We start from the raw sequence: 15,397 nt of genomic DNA on the forward strand, positions 1-15,397 counted from the left end.
GTGCCCAGCTGCTGCAAGAAATCTGCTTGAAAGCTTCAGGGGATGGGGCATGGCCAACATGAGCCCCACACCAAAGCAGGGTGCAGCAGAAGGCTGCCTAATACTGAAGCACCCCCAAACAACAAACCAAATGCAACAACTAGTGCAAGCATTCCTGGGGGAAGGCCTGCCGCAGATGGATTTGCATATGGTGATGTCATCCAAGCAGTGGGTCAAAGTTGGCTTCAACCCTCATCTGCATATGAAAACAGAAAAGGGGCGTGCAGGGCATGGTGGCCTTTTGCGGCGCTTGACTGACCCCTAGTTTGCATTAAACACCTCCACCCTCCTTCGGTGTGGGGCTGATGTTGGCTATGCCCCAGCCCCTGAAGCATTCAAGCTGATTTCTTGCAGCAGCTGGGCACTGTAACAGCTCCAGAGCTGCTCTGTAAGGCAAGTAAAAGGGTGTGGGCCCTGCAGCACTACCTGTAGTTTGCATTGTGCATTGGAAGGCACAAAGTAAGCAGACGGGAGGAGAAGTCAGGATAGTGCACAAGGGTATAGAAGGGAGCGGCTGAAGAAAAGAGAAGTGGAAACAGACAGCAAACTAGGCTGGAGAGAGACCTGAGACAAAGAGATCTGAATTATACGAGAGCCGACGAGGGTGAAACACAAATTATGCAGTCAAGTTTCCCACATTTGGGGAAATCGCAGGAGCAGCACACCCAGAGTACAATGGGTGAGCCTTGCCCTGGAAGAAGCACCTTAATGATCATAGTATCTCACCTGGCAGGTAAGTAGGAGTTGGGCTAGAGCTGGGGAGGGTCGCTGCTCGGGTACCCCCCTGTAAAGTGAAGGAGATCCAACAAAGGCAGCACAAGGGAACTCTCGAAAGAAGAACAAGGCTAGAGGAAAATGTGAGACAAAGAAATCTGACTTTTACTAGAGCTGACCAGAGGAAAGCACAAACACAGTCCCCCACTACCACAAATAATGCAGTTGAGTTTCCCACATTTGGGGAAATCACAGGGGTCAGCATACCCAAAATGCAATGAATGAACCTCACCCTGGGAGAACAATCTTCATGACCATGGTATCTCCTATGCAAAATAAGTATGATTTGGGATAGGGCTGGTGAGGGCAGCTGCTCAGGCACATCTCTGTCAAGTAAAGGAGATTCAACTGAGGCAGCACAAGTGAACTCTCATCTGGGGACAACAACTGCAGGGAGAACATATATTTTCAGATGAACATGGGAGGGCGGAAGGCTGCCTAATACTGAAGCACCATCAAATATCAAACCATATGCAACAACTAGTACAAGCACTCCTGGGGGAAGGTCTGCAGCAGACGGATTTGCATACGGTGATGTTATCCAAGCAGTGGGCCAAAGTTGACTGGAACCCTCATCTGCATATGAAAAGAGAAAAGGGGCATGCAGGGCATGGCGGCCTTTTGCAGTGCTTGGATGACCCCTAGTTCGCATTAAACACCTCCCCCCTCCTTTGGTGTGGGGCTCATGTTGGCCATGCCCCATCCCCTGAAGCATTCAAGCTGATTTCTTGCAGCAGCTGGGCACTGTAACAGCTCCAGAGCTGCTCTGTAAGGCAAGTAAAAGGGTGTGGGCCCTGCAGCACTACCTGTAGTTTGCATTGTGCATTGGAAGGCACAAAGTAAGCAGACGGGAGGAGAAGTCAGGATAGTGCACAAGGGTATAGAAGGGAGCGGCTGAAGAAAAGAGAAGTGGAAACAGACAGCAAACTAGGCTGGAGAGAGACCTGAGACAAAGAGATCTGAATTATACGAGAGCCGACCAGGGGAAACACAAATTATGCAGTCAAGTTTCCCACATTTGGGGAAATCGCAGGGGCAGCACACCCAGAGTGCAATGGGTGAGCCTTGCCCTGGGAGAAGCACCTTCATGATCATAGTATCTCACCTGGCAGGTAAGTAGGAGTTGGGCTAGAGCTGGGGAGGGTCGCTGCTCGGGTACCCCCCTGTCAAGTGAAGGAGATCCAACTGAGGCAGCACAATGGAACTCTCGAAAGAAGAACAAGGCTAGAGGAAAATCTGAGACAAAGAAATCTGACTTTTACCAGAGCTGACCAGAGGAAAGCACAAACACAGTCCCCCACTACCACAAATAATGCAGTCAAGTTTCCCACATTTGGGGAAATCACAGGGGTCAGCATACCCAAAATGCAATGAATGAACCTCACCCTGGGAGAACAATCTTCATGACCATGGTATCTCCTATGCAAAATAAGTATGATTTGGAATAGGGCTGGGGAGGGCCGCTGCTCATGCACATCTCTGTCAAGTAAAGGAGATTCAACTGAGGCAGCACAAGGGAACTCTCATCTGGGGACAACAACTGCAGGGAGAACACATATTTTCAGATGAACATGGGAGGGCAGAAGGCTGCCTAATACTGAAGCACCCCCAAACAACAAACCAAATGCAACAACTAGTGCAAGCATTCCTGGGGGAAGTTCTGCAGAAGACGGATTTGCATACGGTGATGTCATCCAAGCAGTGGGTCAAAGTTGGCTTCAACCCTCATCTGCATATGAAAAGAGAAAAGGGGCGTGCAGGGCATGGCGGCCTTTTGCGGTGCTTGGATGACCCCTAGTTCGCATTAAACACCTCCACCCTCCTTTGGTGTGGGGCTCATGTTGGCCATGCCCCATCCCCTGAAGCATTCAAGCTGATTTCTTGCAGCAGCTGGGCACTGTAACAGCTCCAGAGCTGCTCTGTAAGGCAAGTAAAAGGGTGTGGGCCCTGCAGCACTACCTGTAGTTTGCATTGTGCATTGGAAGGCACAAAGTAAGCAGACGGGAGGAGAAGTCAGGATAGTGCACAAGGGTATAGAAGGGAGCGGTTGAAGAAAAGAGAAGTGGAAACAGACAGCAAACTAGGCTGGAGAGAGACCTGAGACAAAGAGATCTGAATTATACGAGAGCCGACCAGGGGAAACACAAATTATGCAGTCAAGTTTCCCACATTTGGGGAAATCGCAGGGGCAGCACACCCAGAGTGCAATGGGTGAGCCTTGCCCTGGGAGAAGCACCTTCATGATCATAGTATCTCACCTGGCAGGTAAGTAGGAGTTGGGCTAGAGCTGGGGAGGGTCGCTGTTCGGGCACCCCCCTGTCAAGTGAAAGAGATCTAACTGAGGCAGCACAAGGGAACTCTCGAAAGAAGAACAAGGCTAGAGGAAGATCTGAGACAAAGAAATCTGACTTTTACCAGAGCTGACCAGAGGAAAGCACAAACACAGTCCCCCACTACCACAAATAATGCAGTCGAGTTTCCCACATTTGGGAAAATCACAGGGGTCAGCATACCCAGAATGCAATGAATGAACCTCACCCTGGGAGAACAATCTTCATGACCATGGTATCTCCTATGCAAAATAAGTATGATTTGGGATAGGGCTGGTGAGGGCCGCTGCTCAGGCACATCTCTGTCAAGTAAAGGAGATTCAACTGAGGCAGCACAAGGGAACTCTCATCTGGGGACAACAACTGCAGGGAGACCACATCTTTTCAGATGAACATGGGAGGGCGGAAGGCTGCCTAATACTGAAGCACCATCAAATATCAAACCATATGCAACAACTAGTACAAGCACTCCTTGGGGAAGGTCTGCAGCAGACGGATTTGCATACGGTGATGTTATCCAAGCAGTGGGCCAAAGTTGACTGGAACCCTCATCTGCATATGAAAAGAGAAAAGGGGCATGCAGGGCATGGCGGCCTTTTGCAGTGCTTGGATGACCCCTAGTTCGCATTAAACACCTCCACCCTCCTTTGGTGTGGGGCTCATGTTGGCCATGCCCCATCCCCTGAAGCATTCAAGCTGATTTCTTGCAGCAGCTGGGCACTGTAACAGCTCCAGAGCTGTTCTGTAAGGCAAGTAAAAGGGTGTGGGCCCTGCAGCACCACCTGTTGTTCGCATTGTGCGTTGGAAGGCACAAATTAAGCAGACGGGAGGAGAAGTCAGGATAGTGCGCAAGGGCATACTTTTCTCTTAGTCCGGGGGCAAGGCTTCAAAATGGGGTCTGCAACGGAGGAGACACAGGGGGCGTGGTCACAGCAGCTTTTCTCTACAGCCTGCACCAGCAGGAGCCTACACCATTTTTTATGATCACGCTGAACTGCAGTGCGACTGCAATTACAGCATGGTCAAGAAGGGAGGCGTCATGCTGGGTGGCCATGCCCTGTCACTGTGCAGGAGCCAGCACAGCTCACACACTAGTCCCCGGGTGCAGCCCCCAACCCCCGGGACACCCGGAGCAACAAAATGTAGATTCAGGCCACCAGGCCACGCCCCTACCTATGAAACCATGCCTCCTTTTTACCATTGCGCTGTTTATCTGCGCGCACTGCATTACAATTTCCCTCGCCACCTTTCTGGGTGTCACCAGTGATAGTGACACCTCTGCCATGCTTGTAGCAGCTGGTCCTAAGATCTACGCCTCAAGCCCTGAGTGTTTGCCCTTGTGACTTGTTGATCATCATAGCGAAGCAGATGCTTACAGAAAACTGCAGGGGCTTAGATTGAAAATAAAAAAATTGATGGGTATAAGGTAGAGAGGAGCGGGTTCGGTTCTCCGAGAACCGAATTCCCCACGAACTCCACGTGGTTTACACTGGTCCGAGGCAGGCTCGGTTGTTCCCGCCTGACTCGGAAAACCTGAACAAGGGAAAATGTCATCATCCCGCTGTCGGATTCTTGCGAGATTCGGATTCCATATAAAGAGCTGCGCGTTGCTGCCATTTTTACTCGTGCATTGAAGAGAGAGCGGAGAGGACGTGGCTATGTTCTCTCAGTGGAAATCTCAATATCAGTGCTCAGTATCAGTGGTTACTTATTGCTGCTCAGTAATACTAGTAGTGTGTCTCTCCTGCTCAGTGTATGTTCTCAGTAGTATCCTCATCAGTGCTCAGTATCACTGCTCATTGTCTTGTGCTGCATTGTGGTGCTCAGCATACTACAGTACATTACTAATAGTCCAGTGCTGCATCTTGCTGCTCAGTGTCAGTTCTAGTATCCTCATCAGTGCTCACTATCACTGCTCATTGCATTGTGGTGTTCTGTATACTACAGTAACATAGTAATATAGTATATATAGAGGAGCGGGTTCGGTTCTCCGAGAACCGAATTCCCGACGAACTCCACGTGGTTTACACTGGTCCGTGGCAGGCTCGGTTGTTCCCGCCTGACTCGGAAAACCTGAACAAGGGAAAATGTCATCATCCCGCTGTCGGATTCTCGCGAGATTCGGATTCCATATAAAGAGCTGCGCGTTGCCGCCATTTTTACTCGTGCATTGAAGAGAGAGCGGAGAGGACGTGGCTATGTTCTCTCAGTGGAAATCTCAATATCAGTGCCCAGTATCAGTGGTTACTTATTGCTGCTCAGTAATACTAGTAGTGTGTCTCTCCTGCTCAGTGTCAGTTCTCAGTAGTATCCTCATCAGTGCTCAGTATCACTGCTCATTGTCTTGTGCTGCATTGTGGTGCTCAGCATACAACAGTACATTACTAATAGTCCAGTGCTGCATCTTGCTGCTCATGTTGGCTATGCCCCAGCCCCTGAAGCATTCAAGCTGATTTCTTGCAGCAGCTGGGCACTGTAACAGCTCCAGAGCTGCTCTGTAAGGCAAGTAAAAGGGTGTTGGCCCTGCAGCACTACCTGTAGTTTGCATTGTGCGTTGGAAGGCACAAAGTAAGCAGACAGGAGAAGTCAGGAGAGTGCACAAGGGCATAGAAGGCAGGGGCTCAAGAAAAGAGAAGTGGAAACAGACAGCAAACTAGGCTGGAGAGAGACCTGAGACAAAGAGATCTGAATTATACGAGTAGCCGACCAGAGGAAACACAAATTATGCAGTCAAGTGTCCCACATTTGGGGAAATCGTAGGAGCAGCACACCCAGAGTGCAATGGGTGAGCCTTGCCCTGGTAGAAGCACCTTCCTGATCATAGTATCTCACTTGGCAGGTAAGTAGGAGTTGGGCTTGAGCTGGGGAGGGTCGCTGCTCGGGCACCCCCCTGTCAAGTGAAGGAGATCCAACTGAGGCAGCACAAGGAAACTCTCAAAAAAAGAACAAGGCTAGAGGAAGATCTGAGACAAAGAAATCTGACTTTTACCAGAGCTGACCAGAGGAAAGCACAAACACAGTCCCCCACTACCACAAATAATGCAGTCGAGTTTCCCACATTTGGGGAAATCACAGGGGTCAGCATACCCAGAATGCAATGAATGAACCTCACCCTGGGAGAACAATCTTCATGACCATGGTATCTCCTATGCAAAATAAGTATGATTTGGGATAGGGCTGGGGAGGGCCGCTGCTCAGGCACATCTCTTTCAAGTAAAGGAGATTCAACTGAGGCAGCACAAGGGAACTCTCATCTGGGGACAACAACTGCAGGGAGAACACATATTTTCAGATGAACATGGGAGAGCTGAAGGCTGCCTAATACTGAAGCACCCCAAACAACAAACCAAATGCAACAACTAGTACAAGCATTCCTGGGGGAAGGTCTGCAGAAGACGGATTTGCATACGGTGATGTCATCCAAGCAGTGGGCCAAAGTTGGCTGGAACCCTCATCTGCATATGAAAAGAGAAAAGGGGTATGCAGGGCATGGCGGCCTTTTGCGGCGCTTGGATGACCCTTAGTTCGCATTAAACACCTCCACCCTCCGTCGGTGTGGGGCTCATGTTGGCTATGCCCCAGCCCCTGAAGCATTCAAGCTGATTTCTTGCAGCAGCTGGGCACTGTAACAGCTCCAGAGCTGCTCTGAAAGGCAAGTAAAAGGGTGTGGGCCCTGCAGCACTACCTGTAGTTTGCATTGTGCGTTGGAAGGCACAAAGTAAGCAGACAGGAGAAGTCAGGAGAGTGCACAAGGGCATAGAAGGCAGCGGCTCAAGAAAAGAGAAGTGGAAACAGACAGCAAACTAGGCTGGAGAGAGACCTGAGACAAAGAGATCTGAATTATACGAGTAGCCGACTAGAGGAAACACAAATTATGCAGTCAAGTGTCCCACATTTGGGGAAATCGTAGGAGCAGCACACCCAGAGTGCAATGGGTGAGCCTTGCCCTGGGAGAAGCACCTTCCTGATCATAGTATCTCACCTGGCAGGTAAGTAGGAGTTGGGCTAGAGATGGGGAGGGTCGCTGCTCGGGCACCCCCCTGTCAAGTGAAGTTCTGCAGAAGACGGATTTGCATACGGTGATGTCATCCAAGCAGTGGGTCAAAGTTGGCTTCAACCCTCATCTGCATATGAAAAGAGAAAAGGGGCGTGCAGGGCATGGCGGCCTTTTGCGGTGCTTGGATGACCCCTAGTTCGCATTAAACACCTCCACCCTCCTTTGGTGTGGGGCTCATGTTGGCCATGCCCCATCCCCTGAAGATGAACATGGGAGGGCAGAAGGCTGCCTAATACTGAAGCACCCCCAAACAACAAACCAAATGCAACAACTAGTGCAAGCATTCCTGGGGGAAGGCCTGCCGCAGATGGATTTGCATATGGTGATGTCATCCAAGCAGTGGGTCAAAGTTGGCTTCAACCCTCGTCTGCATATGAAAAGAGAAAAGGGGCGTGCAGGGCATGGTGGCCTTTTGCGGCGCTTGGCTGACCCCTAGTTTGCATTAAACACCTCCACCCTCCTTTGGTGTGGGGCTCATGTTGGCTATGCCCCAGCCCCTGAAGCATTCAAGCTGATTTCTTGCAGCAGCTGGGCACTGTAACAGCTCCAGAGCTGCTCTGTAAGGCAAGTAAAAGGGTGTGGGCCCTGCAGCACTACCTGTAGTTTGCATTGTGCATTGGAAGGCACAAAGTAAGCAGACGGGAGGAGAAGTCAGGATAGTGCACAAGGGTATAGAAGGGAGCGGCTGAAGAAAAGAGAAGTGGAAACAGACAGCAAACTAGGCTGGAGAGAGACCTGAGACAAAGAGATCTGAATTATACGAGAGCCGACGAGGGGAAACACAAATTATGCAGTCAAGTTTCCCACATTTGGGGAAATCGCAGGAGCAGCACACCCAGAGTGCAATGGTTGAGCCTTGCCCTGGGAGAAGCACCTTCATGATCATAGTATCTCACCTGGCAGGTAAGTAGGAGTTGGGCTAGAGCTGGGGAGGGTCGCTGCTCGGGTTCCCCCCTGTGAAGTGAAGGAGATCCAACTGAGGCAGCACCAGGGAACTCTCGAAAGAAGAACAAGGCTAGAGGAAGATCTGAGACAAAGAAATCTGACTTTTACCAGAGCTGACCAGAGGAAAGCACAAACACAGTCCCCCACTACCACAAATAATGCAGTCGAGTTTCCCACATTTGGGAAAATCACAGGGGTCAGCATACCCAGAATGCAATGAATGAACCTCACCCTTGGAGAACAATCTTCATGACCATGGTATCTCCTATGCAAAATAAGTATGATTTGGGATAGGGCTGGTGAGGGCAGCTGCTCAGGCACATCTCTGTCAAGTAAAGGAGATTCAACTGAGGCAGCACAAGTGAACTCTCATCTGGGGACAACAACTGCAGGGAGACCACATCTTTTCAGATGAACATGGGAGGGCGGAAGGCTGCCTAATACTGAAGCACCATCAAATATCAAACCATATGCAACAACTAGTACAAGCACTCCTGGGGGAAGGTCTGCAGCAGACGGATTTGCATACGGTGATGTTATCCAAGCAGTGGGCCAAAGTTGACTGGAACCCTCATCTGCATATGAAAAGAGAAAAGGGGCATGCAGGGCATGGCGGCCTTTTGCAGTGCTTGGATGACCCCTAGTTCGCATTAAACACCTCCCCCCTCCTTTGGTGTGGGGCTCATGTTGGCCATGCCCCATCCCCTGAAGCATTCAAGCTGATTTCTTGCAGCAGCTGGGCACTGTAACAGCTCCAGAGCTGCTCTGTAAGGCAAGTAAAAGGGTGTGGGCCCTGCAGCACTACCTGTAGTTTGCATTGTGCATTGGAAGGCACAAAGTAAGCAGACGGGAGGAGAAGTCAGGATAGTGCACAAGGGTATAGAAGGGAGCGGCTGAAGAAAAGAGAAGTGGAAACAGACAGCAAACTAGGCTGGAGAGAGACCTGAGACAAATAGATCTGAATTATACGAGAGCCGACCAGGGGAAACACAAATTATGCAGTCAAGTTTCCCACATTTGGGGAAATCGCAGGGGCAGCACACCCAGAGTGCAATGGGTGAGCCTTGCCCTGGGAGAAGCACCTTCATGATCATAGTATCTCACCTGGCAGGTAAGTAGGAGTTGGGCTAGAGCTGGGGAGGGTCGCTGCTCGGGTACCCCCCTGTCAAGTGAAGGAGATCCAACTGAGGCAGCACAATGGAACTCTCGAAAGAAGAACAAGGCTAGAGGAAAATCTGAGACAAAGAAATCTGACTTTTACCAGAGCTGACCAGAGGAAAGCACAAACACAGTCCCCCACTACCACAAATAATGCAGTCAAGTTTCCCACATTTGGGGAAATCACAGGGGTCAGCATACCCAAAATGCAATGAATGAACCTCACCCTGGGAGAACAATCTTCATGACCATGGTATATCCTATGCAAAATAAGTATGATTTGGAATAGGGCTGGGGAGGGCCGCTGCTCATGCACATCTCTGTCAAGTAAAGGAGATTCAACTGAGGCAGCACAAGGGAACTCTCATCTGGGGACAACAACTGCAGGGAGAACACATATTTTCAGATGAACATGGGAGGGCAGAAGGCTGCCTAATACTGAAGCACCCCCAAACAACAAACCAAATGCAACAACTAGTGCAAGCATTCCTGGGGGAAGTTCTGCAGAAGACGGATTTGCATACGGTGATGTCATCCAAGCAGTGGGTCAAAGTTGGCTTCAACCCTCATCTGCATATGAAAAGAGAAAAGGGGCGTGCAGGGCATGGCGGCCTTTTGCGGTGCTTGGATGACCCCTAGTTCGCATTAAACACCTCCACCCTCCTTTGGTGTGGGGCTCATGTTGGCCATGCCCCATCCCCTGAAGCATTCAAGCTGATTTCTTGCAGCAGCTGGGCACTGTAACAGCTCCAGAGCTGCTCTGTAAGGCAAGTAAAAGGGTGTGGGCCCTGCAGCACTACCTGTAGTTTGCATTGTGCATTGGAAGGCACAAAGTAAGCAGACGGGAGGAGAAGTCAGGATAGTGCACAAGGGTATAGAAGGGAGCGGTTGAAGAAAAGAGAAGTGGAAACAGACAGCAAACTAGGCTGGAGAGAGACCTGAGACAAAGAGATCTGAATTATACGAGAGCCGACCAGGGGAAACACAAATTATGCAGTCAAGTTTCCCACATTTGGGGAAATCGCAGGGGCAGCACACCCAGAGTGCAATGGGTGAGCCTTGCCCTGGGAGAAGCACCTTCATGATCATAGTATCTCACCTGGCAGGTAAGTAGGAGTTGGGCTAGAGCTGGGGAGGGTCGCTGTTCGGGCACCCCCCTGTCAAGTGAAAGAGATCCAACTGAGGCAGCACAAGGGAACTCTCGAAAGAAGAACAAGGCTAGAGGAAGATCTGAGACAAAGAAATCTGACTTTTACCAGAGCTGACCAGAGGAAAGCACAAACACAGTCCCCCACTACCACAAATAATGCAGTCGAGTTTCCCACATTTGGGAAAATCACAGGGGTCAGCATACCCAGAATGCAATGAATGAACCTCACCCTTGGAGAACAATCTTCATGACCATGGTATCTCCTATGCAAAATAAGTATGATTTGGGATAGGGCTGGTGAGGGCAGCTGCTCAGGCACATCTCTGTCAAGTAAAGGAGATTCAACTGAGGCAGCACAAGTGAACTCTCATCTGGGGACAACAACTGCAGGGAGACCACATCTTTTCAGATGAACATGGGAGGGCGGAAGGCTGCCTAATACTGAAGCACCATCAAATATCAAACCATATGCAACAACTAGTACAAGCACTCCTGGGGGAAGGTCTGCAGCAGACGGATTTGCATACGGTGATGTTATCCAAGCAGTGGGCCAAAGTTGACTGGAACCCTCATCTGCATATGAAAAGAGAAAAGGGGCATGCAGGGCATGGCGGCCTTTTGCAGTGCTTGGATGACCCCTAGTTCGCATTAAACACCTCCCCCCTCCTTTGGTGTGGGGCTCATGTTGGCCATGCCCCATCCCCTGAAGCATTCAAGCTGATTTCTTGCAGCAGCTGGGCACTGTAACAGCTCCAGAGCTGCTCTGTAAGGCAAGTAAAAGGGTGTGGGCCCTGCAGCACTACCTGTAGTTTGCATTGTGCATTGGAAGGCACAAAGTAAGCAGACGGGAGGAGAAGTCAGGATAGTGCACAAGGGTATAGAAGGGAGCGGCTGAAGAAAAGAGAAGTGGAAACAGACAGCAAACTAGGCTGGAGAGAGACCTGAGACAAATAGATCTGAATTATACGAGAGCCGACCAGGGGAAACACAAATTATGCAGTCAAGTTTCCCACATTTGGGGAAATCGCAGGGGCAGCACACCCAGAGTGCAATGGGTGAGCCTTGCCCTGGGAGAAGCACCTTCATGATCATAGTATCTCACCTGGCAGGTAAGTAGGAGTTGGGCTAGAGCTGGGGAGGGTCGCTGCTCGGGTACCCCCCTGTCAAGTGAAGGAGATCCAACTGAGGCAGCACAATGGAACTCTCGAAAGAAGAACAAGGCTAGAGGAAAATCTGAGACAAAGAAATCTGACTTTTACCAGAGCTGACCAGAGGAAAGCACAAACACAGTCCCCCACTACCACAAATAATGCAGTCAAGTTTCCCACATTTGGGGAAATCACAGGGGTCAGCATACCCAAAATGCAATGAATGAACCTCACCCTGGGAGAACAATCTTCATGACCATGGTATATCCTATGCAAAATAAGTATGATTTGGAATAGGGCTGGGGAGGGCCGCTGCTCATGCACATCTCTGTCAAGTAAAGGAGATTCAACTGAGGCAGCACAAGGGAACTCTCATCTGGGGACAACAACTGCAGGGAGAACACATATTTTCAGATGAACATGGGAGGGCAGAAGGCTGCCTAATACTGAAGCACCCCCAAACAACAAACCAAATGCAACAACTAGTGCAAGCATTCCTGGGGGAAGTTCTGCAGAAGACGGATTTGCATACGGTGATGTCATCCAAGCAGTGGGTCAAAGTTGGCTTCAACCCTCATCTGCATATGAAAAGAGAAAAGGGGCGTGCAGGGCATGGCGGCCTTTTGCGGTGCTTGGATGACCCCTAGTTCGCATTAAACACCTCCACCCTCCTTTGGTGTGGGGCTCATGTTGGCCATGCCCCATCCCCTGAAGCATTCAAGCTGATTTCTTGCAGCAGCTGGGCACTGTAACAGCTCCAGAGCTGCTCTGTAAGGCAAGTAAAAGGGTGTGGGCCCTGCAGCACTACCTGTAGTTTGCATTGTGCATTGGAAGGCACAAAGTAAGCAGACGGGAGGAGAAGTCAGGATAGTGCACAAGGGTATAGAAGGGAGCGGTTGAAGAAAAGAGAAGTGGAAACAGACAGCAAACTAGGCTGGAGAGAGACCTGAGACAAAGAGATCTGAATTATACGAGAGCCGACCAGGGGAAACACAAATTATGCAGTCAAGTTTCCCACATTTGGGGAAATCGCAGGGGCAGCACACCCAGAGTGCAATGGGTGAGCCTTGCCCTGGGAGAAGCACCTTCATGATCATAGTATCTCACCTGGCAGGTAAGTAGGAGTTGGGCTAGAGCTGGGGAGGGTCGCTGTTCGGGCACCCCCCTGTCAAGTGAAAGAGATCCAACTGAGGCAGCACAAGGGAACTCTCGAAAGAAGAACAAGGCTAGAGGAAGATCTGAGACAAAGAAATCTGACTTTTACCAGAGCTGACCAGAGGAAAGCACAAACACAGTCCCCCACTACCACAAATAATGCAGTCGAGTTTCCCACATTTGGGAAAATCACAGGGGTCAGCATACCCAGAATGCAATGAATGAACCTCACCCTTGGAGAACAATCTTCATGACCATGGTATCTCCTATGCAAAATAAGTATGATTTGGGATAGGGCTGGTGAGGGCAGCTGCTCAGGCACATCTCTGTCAAGTAAAGGAGATTCAACTGAGGCAGCACAAGTGAACTCTCATCTGGGGACAACAACTGCAGGGAGACCACATCTTTTCAGATGAACATGGGAGGGCGGAAGGCTGCCTAATACTGAAGCACCATCAAATATCAAACCATATGCAACAACTAGTACAAGCACTCCTGGGGGAAGGTCTGCAGCAGACGGATTTGCATACGGTGATGTTATCCAAGCAGTGGGCCAAAGTTGACTGGAACCCTCATCTGCATATGAAAAGAGAAAAGGGGCATGCAGGGCATGGCGGCCTTTTGCAGTGCTTGGATGACCCCTAGTTCGCATTAAACACCTCCCCCCTCCTTTGGTGTGGGGCTCATGTTGGCCATGCCCCATCCCCTGAAGCATTCAAGCTGATTTCTTGCAGCAGCTGGGCACTGTAACAGCTCCAGAGCTGCTCTGTAAGGCAAGTAAAAGGGTGTGGGCCCTGCAGCACTACCTGTAGTTTGCATTCTAGTGTCTTTCGTTTGGGAGAAAAATGCAAAGGTACAATACAGCTTTTCCTTGCCGATATCTCTCTTTTGCAAAGAGCTAGGCATTGGAAAATTCAGGGCTATACCGTGTAGATGAAGCACTAACAGGAGGCTTTTAAATTTTCATTCTAGTGTCTTTCGTTTGGGAGAAAAATGCAAAGGTACAATACAGCTTTTCCTTGCCAATATCTCTCTTTTGCAAAGAGCTAGGCATTGGAAAATTCAGGGCTATAACGTGTAGATGAAGCACTAACAGGAGGCTTTAAAATTTTCATTCTAGTGTCTTTCGTTTGGGAGAAAAATGCAAAAGTACAATGCAGCTTTTCCTTGCCGATATCTCTCTTTTGCAAAGAGATAGGCATTGGAAAATTCAGGGCTATAACGTGTAGATGAAGCACTAATAGGAGGCTTTAAAATTTTCATTCTAGTGTCTTTCGTTTGGGAGAAAAAAGCAAAGGTACAATACAGCTTTTCCTTGCCGATATCTCTCTTTTGCAAAGAGATAGGCATTGGAAAATTCAGGGCTATAACGTGTAGATGAAGCACTAACAGGAGGCTTTAAAATTTTCATTCTAGTGTCTTTCGTTTGGAAGAAAAATGCAAAGGTACAATACAGCTTTTCCTTGCCGATATCTCTCTTTTGCAAAGAGCTAGGCATTGGAAAATTCAGGGCTATAACGTGTAGATGAAGCACTAACAGTAGGCTTTAAAATTTTCATTCTAGTGTATTTCGTTTGGGAGAGAAATGCAAAGGTACAATACAGCTTTTCCTTGCCAATATCTCTCTTTTGCAAAGAGCTAGGCATTGGAAAATTCAGGGCTATAACGTGTAGATGAAGCACTAACAGGAGGCTTTAAAATTTTCATTCTAGTGTCTTTCGTTTGGGAGAAAAATGCAAAAGTACAATGCAGCTTTTCCTTGCCGATATCTCTCTTTTGCAAAGAGATAGGCATTGGAAAATGCAGGGCTATAACGTGTAGATGAAGCACTAACAGGAGGCTTTAAAATTTTCATTCTAGTGTCTTTCGTTTGGGAGAAAAATGCAAAGGTACAATACAGCATTTCCTTGCCGATATCTCTCTTTTGCAAAGAGATAGGCATTGGAAAATTCAGGGCTATAACGTGTAGATGAAGCACTAACAGGAGGCTTTAAAATTTTCATTCTAGTGTCTTTCGTTTGGGAGAAAAATGCAAAGGTACAATACAGCTTTTCCTTGCCGATATCTCTCTTTTGCAAAGAGATAGGCATTGGAAAATTCAGGGCTATAACGTGTAGATGAAGCACTAACAGGAGGCTTTAACATTTTCATTCTAGTGTACTTCGTTTGGGAGAAAAATGCAAAGGTACAATACAGCTTTTCCTTGCCGATATCTCTCTTTTGCAAAGAGATAGGCATTGGAAAATTCAGGGCTATAACGTGTAGATGAAGCACTAATAGGAGGCTTTAAAATTTTCATTCTAGTGTCCTTCGTTTGGGAGAAAAATGCAAAGGTACAATACAGCTTTTCCTTGCCGATATCTCTCTTTTGCAAAGAGATAGGCATTGGAAAATTCAGGGCTATAACGTGTAGATGAAGCACTAACAGGAGGCTTTAAAATTTTCATTCTAGTGTCTTTCGTTTGGGAGAAAAATGCAAAGGTACAATACAGTTTTTCCTTGCCGATATCTCTCTTTTGCAAAGAGATAGGCATTGGAAAATTCAGGGCTATAACGTGTAGATGAAGCACTAACAGGAGGCTTTAAAATTTTCATTCTAGTGTCTTTCGTTTGGGAGAAAAATGCAAAGGTACAATACAGC

The 15,397-nt window shown here is 48.8% G+C and overlaps 17 non-coding genes and 2 pseudogenes across 17 annotated transcripts; all 19 read right to left on the reverse strand.

Annotated features, from left to right (window-relative positions):
* Window positions 1-645: 645 nt before the first annotated feature.
* Window positions 646-780, reverse strand: LOC134998529 (U1 spliceosomal RNA; annotated as a pseudogene).
* Window positions 781-932: 152 nt separating this feature from the next.
* On the reverse strand, window positions 933-1,096 carry LOC134998903 (U1 spliceosomal RNA). The gene has a single exon (XR_010201067.1). It is a non-coding gene; the product is annotated as a U1 spliceosomal RNA (small nuclear RNA).
* Window positions 1,097-1,770: 674 nt separating this feature from the next.
* On the reverse strand, window positions 1,771-1,933 carry LOC134999143 (U1 spliceosomal RNA). Its single transcript, XR_010201305.1, has one exon. It is a non-coding gene; the product is annotated as a U1 spliceosomal RNA (small nuclear RNA).
* A 152-nt stretch (window positions 1,934-2,085) lies between these two features.
* On the reverse strand, window positions 2,086-2,249 carry LOC134998849 (U1 spliceosomal RNA). The gene has a single exon (XR_010201015.1). It is a non-coding gene; the product is annotated as a U1 spliceosomal RNA (small nuclear RNA).
* A 674-nt stretch (window positions 2,250-2,923) lies between these two features.
* Window positions 2,924-3,086, reverse strand: LOC134999145 (U1 spliceosomal RNA). Its single transcript, XR_010201307.1, has one exon. It is a non-coding gene; the product is annotated as a U1 spliceosomal RNA (small nuclear RNA).
* Window positions 3,087-3,238: 152 nt separating this feature from the next.
* LOC134998555 (U1 spliceosomal RNA) lies at window positions 3,239-3,402 on the reverse strand. The gene has a single exon (XR_010200758.1). It is a non-coding gene; the product is annotated as a U1 spliceosomal RNA (small nuclear RNA).
* A 2,424-nt stretch (window positions 3,403-5,826) lies between these two features.
* Window positions 5,827-5,990, reverse strand: LOC134998559 (U1 spliceosomal RNA). Its single transcript, XR_010200762.1, has one exon. It is a non-coding gene; the product is annotated as a U1 spliceosomal RNA (small nuclear RNA).
* A 152-nt stretch (window positions 5,991-6,142) lies between these two features.
* On the reverse strand, window positions 6,143-6,306 carry LOC134999133 (U1 spliceosomal RNA). The gene has a single exon (XR_010201295.1). It is a non-coding gene; the product is annotated as a U1 spliceosomal RNA (small nuclear RNA).
* Window positions 6,307-6,976: 670 nt separating this feature from the next.
* LOC134998430 (U1 spliceosomal RNA) lies at window positions 6,977-7,140 on the reverse strand. The gene has a single exon (XR_010200693.1). It is a non-coding gene; the product is annotated as a U1 spliceosomal RNA (small nuclear RNA).
* An 835-nt stretch (window positions 7,141-7,975) lies between these two features.
* LOC134998453 (U1 spliceosomal RNA) lies at window positions 7,976-8,111 on the reverse strand (annotated as a pseudogene).
* Window positions 8,112-8,263: 152 nt separating this feature from the next.
* Window positions 8,264-8,427, reverse strand: LOC134998819 (U1 spliceosomal RNA). The gene has a single exon (XR_010200987.1). It is a non-coding gene; the product is annotated as a U1 spliceosomal RNA (small nuclear RNA).
* A 674-nt stretch (window positions 8,428-9,101) lies between these two features.
* Window positions 9,102-9,264, reverse strand: LOC134999175 (U1 spliceosomal RNA). The gene has a single exon (XR_010201336.1). It is a non-coding gene; the product is annotated as a U1 spliceosomal RNA (small nuclear RNA).
* A 152-nt stretch (window positions 9,265-9,416) lies between these two features.
* LOC134998923 (U1 spliceosomal RNA) lies at window positions 9,417-9,580 on the reverse strand. Its single transcript, XR_010201086.1, has one exon. It is a non-coding gene; the product is annotated as a U1 spliceosomal RNA (small nuclear RNA).
* Window positions 9,581-10,254: 674 nt separating this feature from the next.
* LOC134999146 (U1 spliceosomal RNA) lies at window positions 10,255-10,417 on the reverse strand. The gene has a single exon (XR_010201308.1). It is a non-coding gene; the product is annotated as a U1 spliceosomal RNA (small nuclear RNA).
* A 152-nt stretch (window positions 10,418-10,569) lies between these two features.
* Window positions 10,570-10,733, reverse strand: LOC134998820 (U1 spliceosomal RNA). The gene has a single exon (XR_010200988.1). It is a non-coding gene; the product is annotated as a U1 spliceosomal RNA (small nuclear RNA).
* Window positions 10,734-11,407: 674 nt separating this feature from the next.
* LOC134999176 (U1 spliceosomal RNA) lies at window positions 11,408-11,570 on the reverse strand. The gene has a single exon (XR_010201337.1). It is a non-coding gene; the product is annotated as a U1 spliceosomal RNA (small nuclear RNA).
* Window positions 11,571-11,722: 152 nt separating this feature from the next.
* LOC134998924 (U1 spliceosomal RNA) lies at window positions 11,723-11,886 on the reverse strand. The gene has a single exon (XR_010201087.1). It is a non-coding gene; the product is annotated as a U1 spliceosomal RNA (small nuclear RNA).
* Window positions 11,887-12,560: 674 nt separating this feature from the next.
* Window positions 12,561-12,723, reverse strand: LOC134999147 (U1 spliceosomal RNA). Its single transcript, XR_010201309.1, has one exon. It is a non-coding gene; the product is annotated as a U1 spliceosomal RNA (small nuclear RNA).
* Window positions 12,724-12,875: 152 nt separating this feature from the next.
* Window positions 12,876-13,039, reverse strand: LOC134998822 (U1 spliceosomal RNA). Its single transcript, XR_010200990.1, has one exon. It is a non-coding gene; the product is annotated as a U1 spliceosomal RNA (small nuclear RNA).
* Between the last annotated feature and the right edge of the window lie 2,358 nt (window positions 13,040-15,397).

The sequence above is a fragment of the Pseudophryne corroboree genome, unplaced genomic scaffold, assembly GCF_028390025.1.
Source record: "Pseudophryne corroboree isolate aPseCor3 unplaced genomic scaffold, aPseCor3.hap2 scaffold_149, whole genome shotgun sequence".
In the NCBI taxonomy this organism is placed as follows: domain Eukaryota; kingdom Metazoa; phylum Chordata; class Amphibia; order Anura; family Myobatrachidae; genus Pseudophryne; species Pseudophryne corroboree.